Consider the following 27,351-nt stretch of genomic DNA (forward strand, 5'->3'; position numbering starts at 1 on the left):
AGGAATTCTAGCACAGTGATGGGAAAAGGGAAAAGCAGGCCATCTGGGATTTACTCTGTCAGCAAAGCCCCAATAGCAGCTTATGAGTTTCTGAAAACTTTAGCCATCTTCATCATTAATGTTGATGTGGGTGTGTAGTTTTACATAGTGTGAAGATCTAGATGAACTATTTTGCTAGCTGAATTGTGTGAAGAGGGTTTTTTCTGGCAATATTTAAGTTTGTTTAACAATGTATTATAATTATCTTGCATTTTGATGTATCGATACATTTTGCATTTTCTTTATTTAAGACTTTTCTCCACTGCTTATTCATTCGCATTTCTAAAGCACATTGATGTTTTGTATATGATTTCTTTTTTGTGGTTTTAATTATTCTACTTAATGTGCAAGGTTTAGAGGTATTTATTTAATTACATTAACTAAAAAGTGGAATTAATTATGATTAGTGTTGGTAGTATTGCTTGGTTTTGAATGAGGAATTTGTACTATTATCATGATCATTATGATGATAATTATTCTTATGCATCTGATTTCTTACCCATCCTTCACCATAAGGTCCCAGGGCAAGTTACAACAATTTTAAATTCAGTGTGAATTGGCCTCCACTACAAGTTGGTTGTTTAGTGTTGCTAGTTCCATGCTGTTGAACACTGTACTAGCAGAGACTTGGTGGGCACCTTCATTTTTTATTTTCAGGGATCTCTTGAAGACCTTTTTATTTAGACAGGATTATGATGATGATGATGATGATGATGATGATGATCCTTCACCCTGAGGTCCCAGGGCAGGTTACAACAGTATATAACAGTAAATATATAATAATAATAATAATAATAATAATAATAATAATAATAATAATAAAATTCTATTTCTAAGCCGCCTATCTGGCCAAATTAACGGCCACTCTAGGCGGCGTACATAAAATTAAAATACAACATATAAATACAAATATAACATCAGTCTCTAATTAATCTACCCCCCCACATCTTTACAGACTAAAACCAGATTACCCAGGAGTCCCATAGGCCCACCTAAACAGCCAAGTTTTCAATCCTCGGCGGAAACCTACCAAGGAGGGGGCATGGCGAAGGTCATATGGTAGAGAATTCCAAAGGGTGGGAGCCACAATCAAAAATGCCCTCTCTCTGGTCCGCACCAGAAATGATTAAAAACAATTTAAAATCTCAACATCACAAAAACATAGAGTGGGTCCTTAAAATATGTATCAAAGGCCAGTGCAAAGAGGCATTTCCAGCATTCACCAACATTTGTACAGTGAAGTTGCCAGACCAACACCAGGTAAAGACTTATTTCTGGGCATTTAATAGACTAAGATGATGTTGTTTGTATTGGCATGCTGCCAAAGCTTTCTGTGGCTGTGTGTGTGTGGGGGGGTGATTGTGATTGTACTGTTTAATTTTTATATTATGATATATTTGTTTTTGTTTTTAACATTATAAGTCACTTGGAGACCTTTGGGTAACAAGCTACTAATAAATATTATAGTTATTGTTGTTATCTAGAAGACGGTGTGGCAATTTCCATCTACGGCACATCAAAACCTCCCCACCCCTCGAGACCTCGGTGGCTTTCTTTCCTGTGGGCTTGATTCCATAGTTGGATGATAAGTTTCAGATCTGAACGTTAAAGCAGTCCTTGTAAATCTGAAGCCTTATCTTAATCATTGATCTAGGTTGCCATTCGTATAAATGCCGAGGCAAACGTGAACTATAAATCTCAATTTTTGAAAAAGGAAGAAGAGTCACAGCCTTTTATAATTCTCCTTGAAAATGTGGACTTGAAAATAAGTCTCAAGACGAAAAGCAGACATTGCAGAGGGAACTTTAGACATTGCAGAGGGAACTTTAGAGAGGTATAGCATGCACTTTCTGCTAAATGGACATGTTGAAAGAGAATCATTTTTCATCAGAGGCTTTTCAAAGAGTACTGACTTCTTTTGGGCAGAGAGATTAAGGAGCTGGGGCTTATTTACAACTCTGTACCATCCGCTGGCAAGAATGTTGGCTTAAATAAATGCTGGAGGTTCCTCCCTTTCTGGAGCCAGTGATGGTTGGTGCCCACTGAGATTGGTAGGGCAGAAAGCAGGGAGACCAACAGCATGTGGAGCCAGAGCCAAGGACAGGCAAAGCCAACTAATTCTAGTTTTGTTCCCATCTTCCTCCATGCTGAGTTTTAAAAGGGCAATGATGAGACTAAGAGGAAAGAAGCTGACAAGTGTGCCAATTACAGCCGCGGCCCACCACTAGAAATCAGTGCCGGTCCGACAAGACAGCAGACTGTCAGATTCTGTTAAAATCCAGTACTAAGTCCAATTTAGTGGATATTTGCCACCATCCCTAATCAGAGAAGATGAGAGCAAGAGCCCAACAACATCTGGAGGGGCCATAGGTTCCCCATCCCAGCCCTAACAAGCTGATAATAGAACATGAGTTGATAAGGAAGGCCCAATTTCCCAGTAACCTAAGGAGACATACAACCATGGCATGGGTGAACTATGAAGGTCTACTACTAGGGATGTATACCACATCTGCTAATATGTGATCAACCAACCTAGGTATAGCCCACAAAATACACTGTGGCCTGTACAGAGAGTAATGAGTGTCAAATTACATGTGATGAGAGAGAGCTGCAGCCAGATAGTGTCCACTTAATGCACCACCAAAAAAGGATGAAGTGTACCAGGACAAAAGAGGACAAAAGAAGACACAGGTTTACATAAAATTTGCATATTGTATTTATTGATTTACTTACTTAATTTAAATATTTATAGACAACAGTTTTCAGAAAAATGTATAGCAAGGGCATATACAGCATACAAAATTATAATAAAAATCAGTAAAAAACATAAATAGTAACTGGTTGGGAACAAGAAATCCGTGTTTCAAAGTCCTATCTGAGTAGCAGAATTTTCAGGAGACATCTAAAGGCAGGCAGGGATGACTCCTGATGAGTCTCTATTGTCTCAACTTTATATTGATAAATGTACATTTAGAATGAATTACTAGAGTTTAAATAGAAATGCATAGTGGGAAACATTGCAGCCGGTTGGCCTGTGTTCCTGCTACATGGGCTAGAGATGCGATTCAGTTTGCCTTTCAAGCCAATTCTATCAAATTCACACTTTCTGAAATGAGATGAGAACTGAAACACAGCTGTACTTCAAAATTCACCCTTATTTGATTTTTACAATGTAGTTTTCTAACCAAACAATGTTTCCAAAAATGCATATATTTATTTATTTATTATACTTGTATACCGCCCCATAGCCAAAGCTCTCTATCGGGGGAAATATATCAGGGGAAATATATCAGGGGGAAGTGTGCCTAAACGTGAATATATGTGAAAATAACAAACAAAGATGGTATTATATGGCATGAAATCCCTTGCAAAAATGTGTAGATTAGTCAAAAGTACCTACAAAAATGTGTTTATTCGGAGGAATTCACACTAAAATGCTGAAGAATGTCCATGAGGATTTTTTTTTAACAAAAAGCATATTGCTGCAGAAATGTGGTGAACTGAATTTAAGAATGGAAAAATGAGGCACTGAAAGAATCAACACTGACAGATCTTTCCATCCTCAGTTCCTTCTCAGTCTGCTAATTGCCCATGAACAACTTCAAGGCCCCTACTCTCCCAACTCTGGGTTCTCTAATTGTACGATGGACTTGGACCAGACACCATCAAACAAAGGACTATCCTTTGTAAAGTTGGGCACACAACCATCCTTTGACCAATCTCTCTAAAGGACTGTTTATTTGAGCTCGGCTGTGGAAAGCTGAATTCCTTTTATTTCTTGTATCAGTTTATTGAAATATTTACAAATCACACTTCTGTAGAAAATATCACAAGACAGAATACAACTTAAAAAGACAGTATTACGATACAAACTATTTTAAAATGTCAAACATATCAGTAAAAGCTGGTTGGCAAAGAATCTCAGGTTTGAAAGGCCAGTCCAAATAACAGAGTTTTTAGAAAGCATCTATAAACAAGAAGGGGTGACTCCTGCTGAACCTCCATTGGCAAGGAGTTCCACAGGGCAAGGCCAGCCACACTAAAGGCTCAGTTCCTGGTAAAAACCAGTCAAATCTCAGGGGCATGTGGGATCACCAGCAGTGCCCCATCAGAAGACCTCCATGATCAAGGCAACACATAAGGAATCGGGCAGTTCTTAAGGTACTTTGGGCCCAAGTTATTTAGGGCTTTGTGAATTAACACAAGAACATTGAACTTGGCCCCGTAGTAGATGGATAAACAGTGCAACTCTCTCAGCAGCGGAGTCACATTTTGCCAATAGCCTGCTCCTGTGAGCAGTCTGCCCGCTGCATTCTGCACTAGCTGCAGCTTCCAGACCAGATATAGGGGTACCCCCATGTAAAGCGTATTACAGTAATCAAGTCTTGAGGTTGCCAGAGCATGGATTGCTGTCCATTAGTGTTGGGACATCCTGAAATATGACCTGTTTGTTCCCAGCTTCCATCTCGGTGTGTCAATCTACGCAAAACAGACCTCACAATGAAAACAAAGAGGCTGGTTCGGGCATACAAATTACCCTACTAACACACTGAAAGAGTGTCAGCTGTTCACTCAGAACATATATCTTTGACATTGTTTGCAGCATTCTCTGAACATTGTCCAGTGGTGTTAATTCTTATAGCCTAAGTCCATTGTCAGCGCAGGAAGTTATTAATAGCAAAATAAAATAAAAACAAAACAGTATTAGTGACTAGGTTAGGCCAAATGCAGAGCAATACTCAGTGAGATTTATTAAAGGGTGCTACGTTGACAGTGGCAAGCACAGAAAAATTACCAGAACAGATTGCTACTCAGACTCCTGGGCTCTGCCTCTTGCATCTTTCACTCGCGTTTCTGCTTGCTTAAGCAGCATGGGAACTTGTCTGCACGGACTCCTGCTCTAGTTCTCTTGCAACACTATCTAAGTTACCAAGCAGGCCTCTTCCTCAAGGTTTTGGTTGTCTCTGAACTAAGAGGCACGTTATCTCGGTAATAAATTTAGCCATTCTGGCAAAACAAACAAGCAAAAAGAAAAGCCCCATGAACATCACAGAGGGAGGGAGTTGTAAGAGCAGCTCAATAGCATACGAGCAGCCACTCTGCTCAGAATTGGACTTGCTCAGAATCTGGCTTGTTGGTTGCAACTGGTTAATTTGTTCCTCCTGCTTTTTCTTTTTCTAGCTGACAGCTATTCCCAGCAGCCTCTAGTGCTGAGGAAGAGCACGTCAGCTGCAAAGTGGGAAAATAACTACATCTGCCTATAAGATTTGCATCCCGCCCTTTCTCCAATGAGCTCAGGGTTTGAGCCCATGGGGGCTACTCCCTCCTTTATCTTCACAATGATCCTGTGAGGTAGGCTCAGCTAAGGAAGCAGGCTGCCCAGGGTCAACAAATGAATTTCACAGCAGAGTAGGGATTGAACCCAAGATTCTTCAGTCCAGATCCAGGGCTTATAATCTCTTCTTGCACTTCACCCTCCTCATCTCTGTCCAAAAATCTGCTTCTTTCTTTTCATTCTGGCCAGCAAATCCCTTCTTTATGTCCCTATACTAGTGCTGTCAGAGCTTGGAAAAGTTACTTTTTTGAACTACAACTCCCATCAGCCCCAGCCAGCATGGCCACTAGATTGGGCTGATGGGAGTTGTAGTTCAAAAAAGTAACTTTTCCAAGCTCTGGCTGTGCTAAAAAGAAAAAAAAATTCTCCTTTTTTTTTTTACCAATCTCCATCTATTAATGAGAAAAGAAGCCATCAGAGAGAAAACATGTTGGTGAAATTCTCAACATTTTGGGTGCGGTGCAGGTGTAAGGTGTTACACTTACCTTGCCTTTGGGATGGCTGAGGGGTGTTTGTATCATTTCTTTCACATCTGAGTAGGGATTCAGAGCTTGGAAAGTTACTTTTTTGAAATACAACTCCCATCAGCCCCAGCCAGCATGGCCACAGGATTGGGCTGATGGGAGTTGTAGTTCAAAAAAGTAACTTTTCCAAGCTCTGGATCTACTCCAGACTCCATCAGCCCAGGACAGCACAGTTAATGGTCAGGGATGATAGGAGTCATAGCCTAAGAATGTCTGGAGTGCCACCAGCTCTCCACCTCTGTGCTAAAAGGTTGCAGCCCTGATTAAAAACAAATGCACCACATTGGATCCTAGCATGTCTGCTGTTTTTCCTTCTTTGAAACCAGTTCCTTTGGATCTCCACATGTGAGCCTAGCAAGTCATTTTCCTTCTGTCTGCTTCCTGAAGCAGCACAGATCAAGGAGAGAGGCCAACCTACGTTGTCCTCCTTGAAGTTCAGACAGAGCCCTTTGTTTTTGAGGGTCTAGTCTGTCAACTTGACTAGTTTCACAACATCCCTGCTGCTTCCTCCTGTTTTTTGGAGAGCAGTGAAGAGAAAGCTCTGACTTCCCACACGGCGTGTTTTGAAATCAATCAAAGTTGTGGGCTTTGTGATGCTTACAACCTGGGTAGAGTCAGAATTAGTTGAGGCAAATCCTTCCAGCTGTGCATAATACCAACGTGTCATAAGTTGCCATGAATAAAAGTATTTCCTGAGCAGGGATGGGATAATGGAGTGGATGAAAGTCATGGTCCAGCAGGCAGAGAATTATGTTGGTGATGAACCAGCGATAAAGGATAACTTTTTTGCTGATTCCTTGGGGCTGCAGTGTGGAACCTGCAGCCAATAGGCTTAATACGGTCCACCAGGCCTTCCCATTTAGCCTGTAAGGCCATTTCAGCCAAGTCATGCCCACCTGCGCTACACCTGATGACAAACAACCTGCCTCATTCCAAAGTGCTTCTCTTATGATCCCTATATCCAGTGGTGATCTGGACACTGAATCAGAGGCTACAGGGGCATTAGATGGGGATCCAAGTCAGGATCAGGGCTGACTGCTGAACATAGGGAGGCCATTGCATCTGGGGCTATTGGACAGGAACATCTAAAGGACCTCACAGCCCACTAGGGCCCATAGGGCCAGAACACCTTCCCTTGAACCTGAAGGACCAGATGCCTCCCACCATACATCACCAGTCCAGTGGCACAGGCAGTGCACTAAGAAAGAGGCTATGGAATGGAGGAGTGCCCATCTTCAGGCCAAGAGGCCCTTGAGTCTCTGAAGTTCTCTCAAAGGGGTGGAGGCTAGAGGAGATAGTCTGGAGACAGAGACATAAAAGGCCTCAGTACTCTCAACCTTCTTTTCATCAAGTTGCTCATTTGGACCTGTCTGTGATCGAGTAACCTTTGACCAGCCTCGTCTCCAGCTTCACTTCTTTTACCATGGGATCTAGCAGCAGCTTCAGAGGTTGTCCAATTCAGCTTGAGGAGCAAGACCAAATCAGATCTGGAAAAAATGAGGCTTCATTCCCCTCCATTCAGCTTTGGGAAATGAAACAAAATGCTATATGTGTTGCTTTTTAACAGAAGTGGGTAAAATTTGCAGCTATTGTAGTTCCTCCAGAGTGGATTATGTGTATGTATGTGTCCTGCCTTCAAGTCGATTCCAACTTATGGCTACCCTATGAATAGGGTTTTCATGAGGCTGAGAGGCAGTGATTGGCCCATGGTCACCCAGTGAGCTTCATGGCTATGTGGGGATTCGAACCCTGGTCTCCTAGGTCATAGTCCAACACCTTGACCACTACACCACACTGGCTCTCACAGAGTGGATTAAGCCTTTCCAAATTACATGCAAATAGGTTCAGGGTTTCCTTTCCTCATAGGAGAGTCACTCCATTACCTTGATCATTCTGGTTGCCTTTTTCTGAACCTTTCCCAACACTATCATATCCTTTTTAGGAGAGGCAACCAGAACTGTATGCAACATTCCAAATGCAGCCACACCATAGATTTATACAATGGCATTAGAATATCGGCAGTTTTATTTTCAATGCCTTTCCTAATGATCCCTGGCGTGGAAGTTGCCTTTTTTATAGCTGCTGCACACAGTTCATCCTGGGTTAGCTTTGTCCTTCATCTGAATGAGAAAATGCCACCAAAAACAGGGAAAGAAGCTCTTTATTCAGGAGACGATTACTGTCTCTGATGGGAAGTATGATGTACTCACAATGCATTAGCAAACAAATTGCTTTTGCAAACAGTTTCCTTTTTAGCACCTTTTGAGAATTATCCATCTCCTTTTTTTTATTCAAACATGTTTGGCCTATTGTGGAGCATCCCCTCCCCAAATTACCGAAAAGGTGAGGGGATCCTTCCTGTGCTGCTGAAAGTTGCCATTAAAACTTTTATCTTCTTTTGTGCCATCCCTAAGAGAAAAAGAGACAAGGGCAGGGGGCATTGATATAGGTATAGATATCCTTCAGTGTCATTTCAACATGCAGTATGAAATTGCATTTTGGCATTGTGATGCCCCTGTAAATGTAATTACTGTAAATATGGTAAGTGTGGGTTTATTAGAGTATATGTGGTAAGCAGACTGAGTGAGGGGGGGAGTACATGGGTTGGAATGTTGATGAGTGTTGTATGATGATTGGCTGAGCATCTGGGTGTCTGAATATGTGAGGATGACAGCTGTGAGGGGTTGGAGTGCTGAGAGGGGTTTTTGGAGAGGGTGGTGGTTGGTTCTGGGTTTTGGATGGGTGGATTGGATTTAGGTGGGTAGTGAGGCAGGTTATCTATGACTAAGAAATGTAAAGAGTAACGTATCTTATGAAACCACATGCTTGTTGACTGAACCTTTAAGTAATCTTGTTATTCCCTGTGTAAATAAATAAATAGTTCTTGGTTTACCAAAACGCCTGACCCTTGGCTCAGTTTCACAGACCAGAAGGGTGGGCAGGGCATATACCAAGGTGGGGAAACAGTATCAATGGTGGCAGCGGTGAAGAGATAGTGTAACATCAGCAGGTATCCAGAGCAACCCAGGGCTGTAATCTTTATAGGCACAAAGATACAGGTTGGTTGTGGCCTGCAAGTGCACCCAGAGACAATGTAGCAATGGGCCAGGAGGAGACTAAGGCAATATAGTTTACTAAATCTCAAGGCAATATAGTTTACAGAGAGTGTCAAGTGGTGGTGCCTAGCAGTGGGAACTTGAGAGATCTGTGCTAGGGCTGGTGAGGGAACTGTTAAGAGACCAGGGCCCTGAGGTGAAATCGAGACAGAGTGGAGACCACAGGAGGGGTCCTGACAGGCATACACTTGCAGAATGAAAGATTTGTAGACATGGTTCTGTTTTATGTTAGCAGAGTTATACTCAGACAGTGTCAATCTGAGAATTATGCTGCACTGTCCTTGGATCCTGACAATAGGAGGGTTTTTTTAAGGAACTTGTACATTGACATCCTGCGTGCCCCATTAGCATTGGCTGTGACCAATAATAGAAGTCAGTGTTTTTGCTACATAATATTTCATACCAGATTTCATAAATTGCCCACCGAACCTAGTATGGAATGGGACATTATGGTGAGGGCAGTGGTTGGTGGGCTTCCTATACTGGATTATGGGTTTCTACACTCATGGAGCCATTTGGATCAGATCCCAAACCCTTCAGGGTTCAGCTCAAAATTAAAGCAGGGATGGGGAAACAGTGGCCCTCCAAGCTGTTGTTAGACACCAAACCCCCATCAGCCCCAGCCACCATGGCCAATGATCAGAGATGATGAGGGTTGTAGTCCAAAAGCATCTGAAGGGCACTCTGTTGGCTGCCCTTGCTCTACTAAGAGGCTATTGCACCAGGGGTCTTGTAGACTCTGTTACCAGAACTGAATTAGCAATGGTGTAACTTCAGGCTATGGCTTGTGGATACTAGCCTTGTCTTCTAAGCAGAATGCCATGGCAGATTAAACAACATCTACAATGTCCCCGGGCTACATCCACACATACATTTAAAGCACATGGCTTCCCCCAAGGAATCCTGGGAATGGTAGTTTGTTAAGATTGTTGGGAACCATAGCACTGTTAATGGTAAACTACAGTTCCCAGGATTCCTTGGGGAAAGACATGTGCTTTAACTGTATGGTGTGGATATGAAACTACCCGTACACTGCGCTCGACATCTAAGGCCCTCCTCTGAGTACCATCCCATCGAGAAGCTCGGAGGGTGGTGACTAGAAATAGGGCCTTTTCGGTTGTGGCTCCCGAACTATGGAATGGTCTCCCCGATGAGGTGCACCTGGCACTGACGCTGCTATCTTTTCGGCGCCAGGTGAAAACCTTTTTATATTCCCAGGCATTTTAATGCGTATTATTATATGTATTGTTGTATTTTGCTACTGTTTGATTATTTTTGTTTATCTTTGTTGGTTTGATTCTATTGTTTTATTGTATTTATATATTCCTGATTGCTTTATTTTATGTACACCGCCCAGAGAGCCCTTGGGCTTAGGGCGGTATATAAATAAAATAAAATAAATAAATAAATAAATAAATATGGCTGGGATCTCCATACTGCCCCTACTTATGAAGAACACCGCCTACACCAATACCCTTATTTTTGTATTTTCATTCAGAAATTCATAGAATCTTCTGTATGTGTGCGAGTGAGGTGGTAATTAAGTGTCTTCTGTGGGCAAGGTGGTAATTAGGACAAAAAAGATACAATTGTCCATCCTCTTTCAATGTGCAAAGAACATAATTCTTGGATATGATACCGGCATAATGTGTGCAGCATCTTGAAGAGTTTAATCTTATCTTTGCAAAGCCCAGACTTGAATACTCTGAGAGATTCTCCCAGTTGGCCAGCCGTACTGTTGTATCTAATGGCTTTGCATAGCTATGTGAGTTGGAGCTTCTACCTCTTTTAAAGACACTGATGAGATAGTCTATAGTGGCAAAGTTCAATTAATTTGGAGCTGTGCAGTGAAGAAAACATTAAGAACTCTTGAAAGATCCATAAGACCAGATGCAGGGGCATCCAGATAAACTCTCCACAAATTTGGATTATTTCTATTTTGTGTATTCCCTGCTTTGTGAACACACTCTGGGGGAAAAAAGAGAATGAGTTATTTATTTTAGTCAAGAGTGAAAGAAAGGGAGGGGAGTGAAAGAAACTGGATTCCTTCAAAATCTTTTTTCTCACCTTCTAGATTTATATTTTTCTCCTGGATTTTAATCATCCAGTACCACCAGATATGAGCATGGTCTGTTCAAATTCAGAGGGTAAACCACCTATAGGAGGAAATCATCACAGATCTCGTACTGGGGGTCACCAGGTAGACTTATGTCGAGGTGAACCTTTGCTCTCCTCTTTTTCTCCTTCCAGTTGTTTTTCTCTCCCTTTAAATCATATTCTTTTATTTTGTGATTTTGACTTTACAATTCGTAAAAAAATATTTTTTTTAAAAAAAAGGAAAAGAAAAAAATTAAAAAGAAAAGAACAAACAGAACTAAATTAAATTAATCTGTAAACTCAATTACAATCAGGAGCAGGTAAAAACATAATTCCATGTACATAATCAACAGATTCCCCCCGTCTTATTCATTTATAACATTACAGGTGTGCTGAATTGCCTTAACCGATTCAGTCTATGTATTCAGGGAATCAGATTTTATAATGGATTATCTAACCTCATTCCTTGTCCCCCTTTTTTTATCCAGTTCCCACAAAGTTCTATTTATCTGTGCCATATTTCTACATAGACCGAGGGTATAGGGTACCTGTGTGCATCATCATTTGTGTAAGAAATTAAGTCCTGCCATGTTGCTAAAACTTCATCTTGTATAGTTTATCCCCTAGTTGCCCTCAGCTTGTGTGATATTTTCGCCAGCAAGGCTATTTGCCAGCCCTTCTTATACTAGCAAACTAAACTATGCAGGTTGAATACAACAGCCATTGTGTCCTGTTCACACTGAAGGGATCTTTCCTCCAAAAGAGAATAAAATTGTCACACACACACAAATCAGCTGTTTCATGTGCCATTTCTGGCAGCAACTTATGCTAGTAGACTGCAAAATGATGGGGAGGGATTATCAGAGAAAGACTAAAATGGGGAAAGGGAGGGGGAGATTATAGGTTGGTTTAACTATTATCCTCCCAATGATAGTATATTTGTGTTTGAATCCTCCATTATAATGAAATCCAAAGGATAGAGTTAGATTCCCTTTCACTATCAGCCACAACAGGCAGATATGACTTGTGAGGCTTCCTGGACTTGTGAGGCTTCCCGGACTAGCTCACCCCATTCCCCCCCCCCATCATCCTCAAGAGAATTTGGGTCCAAGGTACAGATAATGCCATCTTTGGAGAGCTGAACTGAATTTCCTTCTTTTCTGATTTGATCGATTTCCCTCTGTTCTGATTTGATGAAACTTTCTGCAAATTATGTGATAGCTGAAGCAGACACAAATTTCCATCCAAATCCCAAACACAACACACTGTTTCCAAGAAACCCTAAGGACCATTTTCAAGACCAAAGTGATGTTTCTGAGCTAACAGATGCTCATTCTACATGAATGAAAACTCAGCTAGTTCCTTTCCACAACCCCATTGATGCCATGAAGGAAGTCACAGACCTGAGCTTACAAGTTCTGAGCAGGGTGGTTCATGACAGATGCTATTGGAGGTTGCTGATTCATAGGGTCACCATAAGTCGAAATTGACTTGAAGGTACATAACAACAACAACCAGGGCTAGTACTAGGAACCTATGGCTCTCTCCACGGCTGTTTTGCATGGTGAGCCACCAAGGAATCTCCCTGGGCTGTTAAAGGTTCCTGAGTAAGGACTTGATTCCACCCATTCCAGGCTCACCAAGGGCTCTCCCCCAATGGGAAGGGTTATTAAAGCTTCCTGTTCAGGCTGGTAATGACAGTCTACTTCAGGGTTAGGCGTGATGGTGGCCTCCAGATGTTGTGGGACTGTAACTCCCATCATTCCCTACTATTAGCCATTTTAGCTGGGGCTGATGGGAGTTAAGAATTCAAACAATATCTGGAGGTCACCCTGCCAGCTACCCCTAGTCTACTGGCTCTGATCTGTTCTCATCTCTGATTCTGACTACCAGCTCCTGATGACCACTTGATGGATGCCTGCAGCTCATATCTGGTAATTTTCCTTAGATTCAAGCCTGAGAATGGAACACAGATGCCTCAGTGGAGAAATGTTGGTTCAGGAACATCTCTTGCTATGATTAGTAATAAATGAAAAAATAATTGAGTACTGATGAAAGAAGCAAGGAGGGGCAAGCCATTGGAGAGTCTATAGGCTATCATTTGAATATACTGCAAAATATCAAGATGGGAAGGGCATTTTTGCAAGGGCCTTGGAAGAACAAGCCAGCTATTCAGAGGCCAAGTTGTCATCAGTGAGCCGGCCAAAGCACTAGGGAGAGTGAAATATTGCTGAAAATAAATAATCTTCCTTTGTCCTCTGGATCTTAAATGCCACCTTTTCTAGGCCTTCAAAATACTTGTTCTGTCTCTTTGTCTGTGTCTGTCTGTCTCTCCATGGGGGTGGGGAGAGAATGTAAGTGGAATGTAAGTTGAGTGGATAATGTGATTAATAGCTGGCCATTCTGCACATTCACCAGGCCTCATGGAGAATGTACACATTAACTTTCCATGAAGAGAAAACTGTGCACGTGTCTTGGTCAATATGCATAATCTCCAATGGGAAATATGCATATAGGGACTGAATTATGTACATTATCTGGTCACTATGCATAGTCTCCAACAAGCCTCAGGGAATGTGCATATCTTGGCTGAATTTTGTGCTTTTTCTGGCTATTACGCAACATTCCCAAGAGACTTTGGGGATCATCTGAATTTTGTGCACTCTCCAACCATTAGACATAATCCCCAACAAGATTTGGGGATAGTACACGTCTTGATCACATTTTGTACATTCTCTATGCAATATGCACATTCTCCATTCATAGTCTCCAGTATGCATATTTTATCCGAGATACATAAACTCTGACATACCTTGGGGAACATGCATATACAGGCTGAATTTTGTACATTCTCTTGCCATTATGCATAATCTCCAACAGGATTTAGGGAAAGTACATGTCTTGACTGCGTGTTGTACATTCTCTGGACAATATGCACATTCTCTGTTCATTATGCTTCATCTCCAGGAAACAGGCCTGTTTTCTATCTCTTGTTCAGCAGTGGGCAATCTGTGCCCCCTGGACTCTGTCTGGCCCATTGTCTAATCTTACATGGCCCACAAGGTGCCCTCCCACTGGCCACCTGAACAGCGGGACAAAAAGTGTGGGGCTCTAGAAAAAGACTGACTTTTTTTCTCGGCAGTCCATCCTCTTGTTCACCAACCTCACCTGTTTCCCAGTCAGCAGATTGGCGCAAGGGGTGGGGTGGGGTGAGGAAAGTTTTGAACCTTCCCTCGTCCTCCCACGATTCTGAAGGAATTTCCCCCCATGCTGCTCTTAAACTAAGGAAAAAAGCTTAAGAACAGCATGGAGTAAATCACCATGGGAATTACAGGGGACGGAAGATTTAATTAGCTGTGGAAGAGATACTCTGCAGGGAAAAGACAGCTGGGAGAGAAAAAGTGTGAAGGATCTCTGGTGCTACCCACTGCCATTTCTAACCCAGTCCACTGCTGGCAAATTACTTGCTGCCTGCCTTTCATCCTGGTCAGCATGAAACGTTCTCCATTCCACCAACATTCTTATGTTCTTAAGCTGGTGTGGTACCGTAGAGCAGTGTTCTCCAACTTTGGGTCCTCAGATATTGTTGGACTACAACCTTCATCTTCCTTAACCAGCTTCTCCAATTGTGAGGGATGATGGGTGTTGTAATGCACCATCATCTGGGGATGTAAGGTTGGCAAACGCCAAAGTGTTTTTGTTCTGGCTGACAGACTCACTGTTTCAAGACTTCTGAACTTGTACTAGAGTCAAAGCTGAGCATTTTAGCCACTATATCACCCTAACTATAAATTCCAATTCATGTGTTCCAAGAATCTGCATGGGCATAAAGTGTGGAGGGCACTTGGGGTTCTGTGCATCATCCCTCACCCCAATGTCCCAATACCTACTGGCTCCAAGATGATCTTCTTACATTAAGTGGGAAGGTCTGAACAGGAATTTGTTGAATCGTAGAAGAGTTGGAAGGGCCTACAGGGCCATTGAGTCCAACCCCTTGCTCAATGCAGGAATCCAAATTAAAGCATCCCCAACAGGTGACTCTCCAGCTGCCTCTTGAATGCATCCAGTGCTGGACAGCCCACTGCCTCCCTAGGTGACTGGTTTCATTATCGTACCGCTCTAACAGGGTTTTTCCTGATGTTCAGTTGAAATATCGCTTCTTGTAACTTGAGCCCATTGTTCCGTGTTCTGCACTCTGGGATGATCGAGAAGCGATCTTGGCCTTCCTCTGCGTTGCAACCTTTCAAGTACTTGAAGAACACTATCATATCTCCCCTCAGTCTTCTATTATCAAGGCTAAACATGCCCAGTTCTTTCAGTGTCTCCTCATAGGGCTTTGTGTCCAGTCCCCCTGATCATCCTTGTTGCCCTTCTCTGAACCTGCATCCTTCTCAAAGTGCTGTGTCCAAAACTGGATGAAGTACTCAATATGAGGCCTAACCAGTGCCAAACAGAGGGGAACTAGTACTTCAATGAATTGGAAACTATATTTATGTTAGTGCAGCCTAAAATAGCATTTGCCTTTTTTACAGCCACATCACATTGTTGGCTCATACTCAGCTTGTGATCAACAATAATCCCAAGATCCTTCTTGCATGTAGTAATGTTGAGTCAAGTATTCCCCATCTTATAACTGTGCATTTGGCTTCTTTTGCCTAGGTGTGGAACTTTGCACTTATCCCTGTTAAATTTCAATGTGTGTGTGTGTGTTTAAATGAATGTACTTACAGTCCACTCTGTAACTGGAAACCCTGAAGAAGCCTTACAGCAACAGAGCACAAAATTATCCCACCTAAGTTTAGGCAGTACTTGTCTCCCACTGCAGCCGGTGACGGCTGGTGTCCATTGGGAATGGTAGGGCAGAAGGTAGAGAGACCAAGAGGAGGTGGAGTCAGAGCCAATGATAGGTAGAGCCAACTCATTCTAGTTTTGTCTCCATCCTCCTCTGTGTTGAGTTCTACAAGGGCATCACTGAGACTAAGGAGGAAGAAGCTGACAGACAGGGCTGCTCCCTTGGACTGTTTGTAAGTGGAGAGATAGGCAGGTGAGAGACTGGCTGAGGGTGAACTGAGGTTGATGGGACAGTACCCCATCTGCCCTAATGGATCAACCTCCACTGACTGATTATGTATGATTCAGCTCACAATGTCTGGTAAGTCCCTTCAACTGCCTGGAGTGTGTATGTGTTTGTGGGGGGGTGAAGGCTGGGAGGAGGAGAAGGAGGTGAATTACATGAAATTGCCTTTTACTCACACCACGTTGAATACAACCCTGTGTTCTTACTAAGTCATACACTGCAGTAGCTGAAAATCATTTGAAAAGAAAAGGTGGGTGCTATGAATGAATGGTAGGGTTCAAGAACCATCATTCTTTTGTCAAGGTTATACACAGAAGAGGATAAATCTGGGTGTTAAAGAATGACAGCATCTCTACATATCGGCAAATTGGTTTAGACAAAAATTGTAATAAATAAAAATGGCATCCCTCTGGGGATGGGTAACTAACTGGATTCAAATGAGCAGCCTTATGCCAGACCTAAATTTGTCTCATCAGGCCTGTCTCTCTCAAGCAGAAGGTGATTTCCTGATCAAGCTAATCTAGCAGATATTCACATGACTTAGCCAAAAAGGAGGACATCTGAAACAGCTGATGTCCAAAGTCTACAAGGGTTATGGGTGATGTCCTGATGCAATATTATGTAGGACAGCATGCAAGCTTTACGCTAAATGATTTAGACAGCTCTCGCAGAGAATTAAAGGAAACAATAATATTGTGGTCTACAGGGAAAAGGCTTTAAATTCAGTCAACCATGTTGACAAATGTGGTGTGCTACTTGATGGCTAATGTCCTTTACGAATTCAACTACCATAAAAGCATCCTCTCCCAATTCTAGCTTAAGGCTAAGATGAAACTTGGGGGTCTTATGATGATTTATTGTTTATAACCACCATCACCATATATTCACAGAGCACAAAGGGAGAGGTCCCTGCCCTGAGAAGCTTACAATCTGAAGTCCAACATCGGAAAGACCAGGGGAAGAGAGAGAGCAGATATGGAGTCAACTGGGAGATAAGTTGCAATTATTTTGATTATACATAAGAACACAAAAAGAGCCTGCTGGATCAGGCCACTGGCCCATCTAGTCCAGCATCCTGTTCTCATAGTAGTCAACCAGATGCCCATTGGATAATGGAATGGACCAAGGAATTTCAGAAGAAAATCACCCTGTGCTTTATAGATTACAGCAAAGCCTTTGATTGTGTAGATCATGAAAAGCTATGGAATGCTTTAAAAGAAATGGGGGTGCCACAGCATCTGATTGTCCTGATGTGCAACCTATACTCTGGACAAGAGGCTACTGTAAGGACAGAATATGGAGAAACCAATTGGTTCCCAATTGTAAATGGTGAGACAGGGGTGTATTTTATCACCCTATTTGTTTAATCTATTTGCAGAACATATCATATGGAAAGCTGGATTGGACCAAGATGAAGGAGATGTGAAAATTGGAGGGAGAAGTATTGATAATTTAAGATATGCAGACAATGCCATGCTACTAGCAGAAACTAGTAATGTTTTCAAATGAATGCTGATGAAAATTAGAGGAAAGCACAAAAGCAGGACTACAGCTGAGCATCAAGAAGACTAAAGTAATGACAACAGAAGAGTTATGTAACTTTAAAGTTGACAATGAGAACATTGAACTTGTCAAGGATGATCAATACCTTGGCACAGTCATTAACCAAAATGGAGACAATAGTCAAGAAATCAGAAGAAGGCTAGGACTGGTAAGCTATGACAGCACTAGAAAAGGTCCTCAAATGCAATGATGTATCACTGAACACTAAAGTCAGGATCACTCAGATCATGGTATTCCTGATCTCTATGTATGGATATGAAAGCTGGACAGTGAAAAAAGCAGATAAGAGAAAAATCAACTCATTTGAAATGTGGTGTTGGAGGAGAGCTTTGTGCATACCATGGACTGTGAAAAAGAGAAAGGTGTTAGAAAAAATTAAACCAGAACTATCACTGGAAGCTAAAATGATGAAATAGAGGTTATGATACTTTGGACTCATCATGAGAAGACATGATTCACTAGAAAAGACAATAATGCTGGGAAAAACAGAAGGGAGTAGAAAAAGAAGAAGGCCAAACAAGAGATGGATCAATTCCATAAAGGAAGCCACAGACCTGAACTTACAAGATCTGAAAAGGGTGGTTCATGACAACAACAACAACAACCACTGAGCTACAGACTTCTCCAAGAAGAAGTAGGAAGCTGCCTTACACCGAATCAGACCATTCGTCCATCTAGCTCAGTATTGTCTGGCAATGGTTCTCTGGGATTTCAGCCCTATTTGAAGATGCTGGGAACCTGGGTCCTTCTGCATGCAAGGCAAATGCCCTACCACTGACCTATAGCTTCTTTCATATTGCCCCATGCCAGGATTAAATAAACACTCTGGTGGATCTCAGGAGCACACTTGGTTGCCCCCTTTCTCTTTCCCAGCTTAATCCTCCTTCCCTCCTTCTCCACAGTTCAGATGCTACCCTCCTTCCCTCTAACATTCCAGTTCCATGACAAGAGTTGCCTGGAGCTATCCATGATTTCATCAAGTCTCCCTAGATACCACCACACATACTCAAGAGCATCCCATGGCCCCTGTTTTCCTTCACTCCATCCAGATGAACCTTCTAATGTCTTCCACAGCCACAAAAAAATGGAAGGACAGTGAAGAATCTGGTAAAGGACAATATATGGCTAAGTCCCTGCATTCGACTGTCTGAGTGACAATTTGTGTTGGCATTGCACTCTCGCATTGGGGTCTCATCAAAGCACAAGCCAGGGCATCTTTTGGGAGTGGCATAGGGCCTTTCCATTCAGGCCAGGGTTGGGAGGTTAGCAGTGGTGGCTGGTGCCCATTGGAAGCAGTGGGGCGGGAGGCAGGGAGCCCAACAGTAGGTGGAGTCAGAGCCAATGGCAGGCAGAGCTGATTCATTCCAGCTTGGTCCCCATCTTCTCCCTCCTGTATTCTACAAGGGCAAGTCTGAAACTAAGGGAGAGGAAGCGACAGGCACTTCCACCCTCTTCACTGGTTGTAAGTTAGGAGGACAGGCAGATGGGGAGTTGTCTGGGGGCAACCAAGGCTGGTGAGGCAGTCCCCCACTTCACCCCAATGGACCAGACTCAACTGGAGATTAGTAGGAACACAAGAGCATAGCAAGCTGCATCATGCTGAGTCAGACCATCTGGCTCAGTATTGTTTACACTGACTGGCAGCATAGACAATTTCTCTGTGCATGTTTTTAAGCATTCAGCCAGCCTACCTCACAAGGTTGTTGTGGTAATAAAGCTTGGCTACTTATTTAAGTGTTCCCCAGCTCTGCTCGGTGTGCACTACCACCCAGTTCAGTGCAGTGGGTGAATCAGTCCACTCTGCACTTTGGAAAATGATCATTCCTCAGGCAAAGCTCCCTTGCATTTCTACCCCTGGGATCAGAAACCCTCTCCTGAAACTGAAGGTGAATATTGTTCCTGTTTCTATGCTTCTGACAACAACTGTGACATACTGCAGAATTTTAAATAGGCTAATTCCATGCACAGTTGCATGGAGATTGCATGCCTTCCTTGTGCAAAGACAAAGAAGAATAGATCAAACTCAGGGAAGTCTTTGCCTTTCTTCTTCTTCTTGTGACTCATTAGGTCCCTTGCTACCTATGTTCAAAATAAATGACAAATTTTCTGCTCTGCCTATGGAGGTCTTTGCTGAAAGGAAGTCATTCCCCAGTCCCCCAAAGAGCAAATTATGTCTATTCAAGGCTGAAAGTTGAAAACTGAATTTCAAATAATTTAATTACAGGATATAATTACTTTACCAAATTGGTGAAGTATTCATTAGACAATGGTAATTTCCACGTAATTCCCCATGATACATATCCTGCCTTTGAAATACAAAAAGTCTTAGATTCTTTCTAATCCCCAAGTACGAAGTGCTTCAAATAACACAGGCGAGGGCCGATGAAGCCACCAAAATAATAGCATCCAACAGATGCCTGGAGACAACGTGCTATGTTTAGAGAAGGTAAAACAATGTTAAGTCAGTTGCTGGAGCATGAATCCACCCAATGAGAGATCTGTTCTCAGTGGTATGTGAAGGGTTTGAAAAAAATGATGCATTTTCAACTCCACCTCCTGCCATTATTTCATTATCCATCTATCACACTGCAGTTTTCATCTGTAAATAAATGCAGTTCACAAAGCTTTGGGGAGGCTGCCCATATAGTATCAGTCCAAGTTCAAGGTTCTTGCATTAATTTTCAGGGCCCTTAACAACTTGGGTCCAAGCACCTTAGGGACTGCCTGGTTCCTTATATCCCTGCCTGATTACTGGATTCCAGTAGGTTCTGTGCTGGTTTCTTTACCTTCAATTTGTTTGTCCTGATCTCCTCTATCCTTCACTAGTCATGATGTGACTTCCTTCTCATCAGTTAATGCCAGGACTAGGACTGCCCAAAGAAATTGGAAACAGGAGTGGAAATTGCCAATATGTGTTTATTTGTCCCTTGTCTGGAATGGAAATCAATCCAGTGAATAAAATTGGGATTCACTCTTGTTGCTTTCAGTCTCCAAATGATACATAACTGATCACATCCCTCCCCCATTTGCACTGTGTTTCCATTATTATTATTGTTGTTGTTGTTGTTGTTGTTGTTATTAGTAGTAGTAGTAGCAGTAGTAGTAGTAGTAGAAGAAGAATGTATTACCTGCCTTTATTTATTTATTTATTATTTGATTTATTTCCCTCCCTTCCTCCCAGCAGGAGCTCAGAGGCCCCAGGGCAGGTTACAACAATTTTAAAGCACATAATTAAAACAGTTATTTATTTGTTTGTTTGTTTGTTTGTTTTATTGCATTTATATACCACCCCATAGCTGAAGCTCTCTGGGCAGTTTACAACAATCAAAACATTAAAAACAAATATACAATTTTTTTTTTAAAAAAAGCACATTTTTAAAAAGCAATTAAAAAAATTAAAAATCACAACAGCAACATTTGCATTGAAATGGGGCGGCTCCTGGAGCATGAACTGAGTAAGTCTTTATAATCAGAGAAGAACTATGGAACTAAGCATGGACCAGGACCAGGGGAGACAGGACATTCAGCAGGAGACCCTGAGATTACACCCCCTGAGACATTCCCCCAGGCAGGGAAACTGCAAAATCTTGGGGGGGGGGGTTATGCACCCCATTTGGACTCATCCTCCCCCCCAAATATGCTGTTCCCCCACACACACCAAACACATCACCACTAGGTCTCAAGAACACTGGTGGCAGCTGGCCATATGAAAGCCCTGATAGTACAACACTCTCTTGACAGCCAGTGTAGGCTGCCCCACCCACCTCAGCCAGCCCCCACCAGCCTGTCTTCTTACTTACAACAGTCAGGGTTGCCTGTTATTGTCACTAGCTCCACCTACTGTCAGTCTCTCTGCCTCCTGCCCTACCGGTCCCTGCTCCATCCGAGTGGTTCTGCACTTTTTCTTTGCTGCTGCCCATTGTAACAGCTGCTGTCAGTTGACCGATGATGAAGGGAAGGAGGTGTGGAGCTGACAGTAGCCCTAGTAACTAATGGTCCAATAAAGTCCAGACCACAAGCCCAAGGCAACCGTTAGATGAGGTGAACGGCTCAGAAGTCCCTTTGAACTCAGAAGAAATATGACCTCCTTGACATAAAGTTGCATCCATCCTTGATATTTGCAGCACTGGCTCCTCAGAACCAAGGTGCTATGCCTATTATTTCCACTCTCAGAAGATTCAATTAGCTCCTTATTTATTTATTTATTTTATTTATTTATTTATTGGATTTCTAGACCGCCCGACTAGCAAAAGCTCTCTGGGCGGTGAACAACAAAAAAATACAAATACATCTCATAAAAATTACATGATAATACTACAAAACATATAAATACAAAGATCAAAATTTCATAATAATTTCCTGTATAAAATTTAAGTTAAAAACGCCATAGAGAAGAGGTAGGTCTTAAGCTGGCGCTGAAAAGACAACAGCGTCGGCGCCATACGCACCTCATCGGGGAGACTGTTCCAGAGTTCGGGGGCCACCACTGAGAAGGCCCTAGATCTCGTCACCACCCTCCGAGCCTTATGCAAATGAAGCATCAATCTGCGAGCTAATCCTGACACATCTTATTATATAATTTATTTATTTATTTATTTTTAAAACTTATATACCGCCCGACTAGCAATAGCTCTCTGGGCGGTGAACATAAATACAATAAAATACAGGAAAATACAAAAGCATCACAATCTAAAATCAAATTTCACAATCTAAAAACTGCATAACTAAGATCAAATTAGAAACATTACCATCATTAACAAAAAATTAAAATGCCTCGGAGAAGAGAAAGGTTTTAACTTGGCGCCAAAAGGATGATAGGGTCGGTGCCAAGCGCACCTCCTCAGAGAGACTATTCCATAGTTCGGGGGCCACCACTGAGAAGGCCCTTGATCTTGTCACCACCCTCCGGGCCTCCCTATGGGTCGAGACCCGGAGGAGGGCCTTCGTAGCAGACCGTAGTGTACGAGCCGGTTCATAACGGAAGAGGCGTTCCGACAGATATTCAAAAGAAGAAGAAGAAAGAAAGAAAGAAAGAAAGAAAGAAAGAAAGAAAGAAAGAAAGAAAGAAAGAAAGAAAGAAAGAAAGAAAGAAAGAAGAAGCAGGCGCAGGATGAGATGAAATACAAATGAGCATTACGGCAATGTGGAAACTCTGGTCTAACTTCCCCCACACAACTAACGAGAAGAGCTTAAATTGCACATTAGCAGAGAAGGCATTATGAGTCCACACGGAAATGTATAATTATGGATATTTTACAAAATGTGCATTCTATTCTCATCCCATTACAATGTACCAGTTAGGGGTTAGGGTTTACAGTGCCATTGTAAAGGGGGCTTGGCTGTTTGGGTGTATTATTTTTTTTCACCCAAGCTGCTAATGGAAAGGGTAAGTGAGGCAGAACAGCCTGGCAAAGTTTAATTGAAAAATTATTAATACTTTAATGCACAGCAGTTTGATTCATTCAGTTTGTAGGCAGATAACATTGAATACATTCCAGTTTTTTAAGTTAATATAATAATCTCCAATCTGCTTTGTGCGCTGGCCATTTCTCAACTGTTTTGCTTTTATGGAAAGTTCTAGCCCCTCTGGGTCAAAAGAGGAAAGAGAGAAGCCAAGCATCAGCAAATTACATCTTATCTGGTCCACTTATGAGTTTCCACACACACACCCTTCCTGCTTTGCTAACTTTGAGTACAGCTCATCTTGGCTCAGAGCAGAGTCCAAATCATTGTGGCACCCCTTTTGGATTTTTTTATCTAATTGTTTCTTCTTTATTAGCTTGGAAACAGGCAGCCCTCATCTTCTGCCCTTGAACTCACTGTAAATACTTCTGTCTCTGGGGTTCATTGTTATCTCTCTCTCTCTCTGTGTGTGTGTGTGTGTGTGTGTGTGTGTGTGTGTGCGTTTGCGCGCGCATACTCATAAGTTTGAATTTCTTGGCCTGGCCACAAAAAAATATGCAGCTTCACCAGCCCTAATGATCAGATCTGTAATCTCCAAATATTGTTCCTCTCTGCAGTGAAGAGGAAGGGAGACAGACATTTAGTTTGGGAGACGACATGGTAGCCGAGGCAGATGATCTTCCCTTGTTTTGCTGAAGGGATCAGGAAATCCAAAGAGCCACTGGCATATTACTGCTGGTTATTTCAGGAAATGTACATGTGAATTATTATTATTATTATTATTACTACTACTACTACTACTACTACTACTACTACTACTACAAGACGGCATGGCAATTTCCATCTATGGCACATCAAAACCTGCCCAGATCTTGGTGGCTCACTTTCCTGTGGGCTTGATTCAATGGCTGGATTATAGGTTTCAGATCTGAACATTAAAGCAGTCCTTGTAAGTCTGAAGCCTTATCTTGATCATTGATCTAGGCTGCCATTTGTATAAATGCCAGGGCAAACATGAACCATAAATCTCATTTTTTAAAAAAAGAAGGTCACAGCCTTTTATAATTCTCCTTGAAAATGTGGACTTGAAAATAAGTCTCGAGATGAAAAGCAGACATTGCAGAGGGAACTATAGAGAGGTATACCATGCACTTTCTGCTAAATAGACATGTTGAAAGAGAACCATTTTTCGTCAACGGCTTTTCAAAGATTACTGACTTCTTTTGCTTAGAGAGATTAGGGAGCTAGGGCTTATTTACAACTCTGTACCATCAACTAGCAAGAATGTTGGCTTAAATAAATGCTGGGGGTTTCTTACCCACCCCTCACCATGAGGCGAGCATCTTTCCACATGACTAAAGGCCTCATCCATCATCACTCTACTCCAGATTGGTATGGGTCCACCACAGAATTCTGCCACCTGTTAATGCTTAAATCTGAAACATAGGAAGCTGCCTTTAATGAAGTCAGATCATCGGTCCATCTAGCTCAGTACTGTCTTCACTGATTGGCAGAGGCTTTGCAGAGTGTCAGAGAGTGGACTTAACCCAGTCCTATTTGCAGATGCTGTGGACTGCATTTTGGGATCTTTTTGCATGCAAAGCATGTGCTCTAGCACTGAGGTCATGGTCCTTCCCTTAAAAAAATAAATAAAGCAACATTAAAGTGCACATGGACTGAAATAAAGGGCTGATTTAAACAGGGACTTAGGAAGCTGTCTTATTCTGAGACAACCTAGTGGTACATCTAGCGTGATATATTCTATACTAGGCTGGCCACTACTTTCTGGGGTTTCATATGGGGTCTTCCCAGTGGTAGCTGATGGTTCCATTCCAGTGGGGAAACTACTTCAGGTTTTAGTCCAAACTTTCAAGAAGCTGTGCAATGTGCTGAACTGGTTTCAAGGAGCTGTCCAAGGTGCTGAGTCTAGTTTGGAAAATGGGTTTCAGCACCGTGGACGGCTCCTTGAAAATTCCGATTAAAACCCGGAGCAGATTCCACTGCCCCACTGACATGGAGCCACCAGCCACCATTGCATCTTCCCAGCTTGAGAAGTGACTCAGCTTGGGTCCCTTCCCATGCAAACTATGTCCTCTGTCACTGAGCTACATCCTAATACATCTGAAAGAAGCACAGTAAGCTACCTTGTATGCAGTCAGACCGTTGATCCTCCTAGTTCAAGGGTGGGGAACCTTTGGCCACTACAACCTTTGCTGAACTACAGCTCCCATCATCCCATGGCCATGACAGCTCCTAAGACACCTATCTTCCTGCTCATAATATTGCCATATCATCATTGACTGAAGATGGGGTGATCACTGGATCTCTGCCATTCGAGAGGGCCAAGAACATTTAGAACATTAGAGGAGGCACAGACTTGGTTTGCATGCTGGATCTGAGAGTCATCAGGGCGGGGAGCCTTTGGCCCTCCAGGAGTTGCTGAACTACAGCTCCCATCATCCCCAGCTACTGTCCGTGCTTGCTGGGGCTGACGGGAATTGTAGTTCAGCAACATCTGGAGGGCCAAAGGTTCCTCACCCCTGCTTTACACAGTTATGAAAAGTCTGTAATAACAGCCTTCTTGAGGCCATACCACTTCAGGGCAGAGGTGATGAGAGGACTTGTGTCTGCATGCCCACCAGCACAGATATTTGATTTCAGCTTCAACAAAGAGATAAATGAAGCCTGCACGAAAATGTAAGAGGGCCATTTGAAGATGCTTTCCATTCTTTTCTCACTTTTCCCCCTTTGCCAGAGTGCATCTGTAAGACCAGGACCCAGAAAAAGGCTTATGTGAGGATCATTCACTCCATAACCCATCACAGATGCCACAGTCCACTGTGCATCCCCTTCCCAGGCTATGCTCAAGGTTATGACAAGAAGCACTTTTATTTCATAGCCCACTGAATCAATGAATGGGCTGTTTCAGTCTGTTGGGTTAATGTGGGAGTCTCCAAAACACAGCAAATCGATTTACAGTATTTACAGAGAGAGAGAGAGAGTCTACAGTGGTGGGGTGGGTGAGGTTGAGGGAAGCACACTGTGTGGTGATAGCATGACCTTCTGTTAAAACCAGGCCTAAGAAATTCCTGACATTTGGGTCTTTTTGTGTGTGTGTGTCCAGTTCAAATATCACTTTGTTAATCTATGGGCTTCTCCAGATGACTTATGTATTAAATAAATGTTCAGCCTGATTTGCTTGCACAAAGCTTATGTGGGGGTTAGACTAGGGGCCCATCTGCACTATGCATTTAAAGCAATATCATCCCACTTTAAGCAGTGATAGCTTTCCCCAAAGGATCCTGGGAAATGTTTTGTTTAAAGTGCTGAGAGTTGTTAGGAGACCCCTATTCCCTTCATAGAACTATAATTCCCAGAGTGGTTTAACAATCGATTCCTCTTCCCAGGGAACTCATTTTGAGCCAAACATTCTGTTCAAAGAACGTTTGGCTCGGCCTTGTAGCCATGCGTCATATGAGAGCAAGCCTCAGGCAACGCCATCATCAGTCATAACTATTGCTCCTGTTTTGTTTATTTATAAAAGTATTTGTTTACCACCATCTTATTAAAATATCAGGCTGGTGTACAGCAACATTAAAAAACATTAAAAAGCAGTGTAAAACAATAATTAAAATGAAGGCAACTCAACTACATAGACCTGTTGGCATTAAAACATCTTCAAGGGATGCTTGAAAGTCACAAGTGAGGATGTCTGCCAAGCCTCTGCTGGAAGAGTGTTCCACAGCATGGGACCAGTGACACCAAATGCCCAACTTCTGATGGAGGCCAGTCAGGGTTCTGTAAGGTGGAGGACAATGAATAATGTCCCTCTGGATGATCTCAGCAATCAAGCTGAGATAAAAGGTACCCTGGACTCAAGTTGTTGAGGGCTTTGTATATCAACACAAGAGCCTGGAACCTGGCACCGTACATTTCTGTGAATGTACCCCTGCATTTAATGAAACAGGAAATGCTTAGCTTTCCCCCACAGAAGAATGCTCTTGAACATAAGAACATAAGAAGAACCTGCTGGATCAGGCCAGTGGCCCATCTAGTCCAGCATCCTGTTCTCACAGTGGCCAACCAGGTGCCTGGGGGAAGCCTGCAAGCAGGACCCGAGTGCAAGAACACTCTCCCCCTCCTGAGGCTCCGGCAACTGGTTTTCAGAAGCATGCTGCCTCTGACTAGGGTGGCACA

The sequence above is a fragment of the Rhineura floridana genome, chromosome 16 (genome assembly GCF_030035675.1).
Source record: "Rhineura floridana isolate rRhiFlo1 chromosome 16, rRhiFlo1.hap2, whole genome shotgun sequence".
Classification (NCBI taxonomy): domain Eukaryota; kingdom Metazoa; phylum Chordata; class Lepidosauria; order Squamata; family Rhineuridae; genus Rhineura; species Rhineura floridana.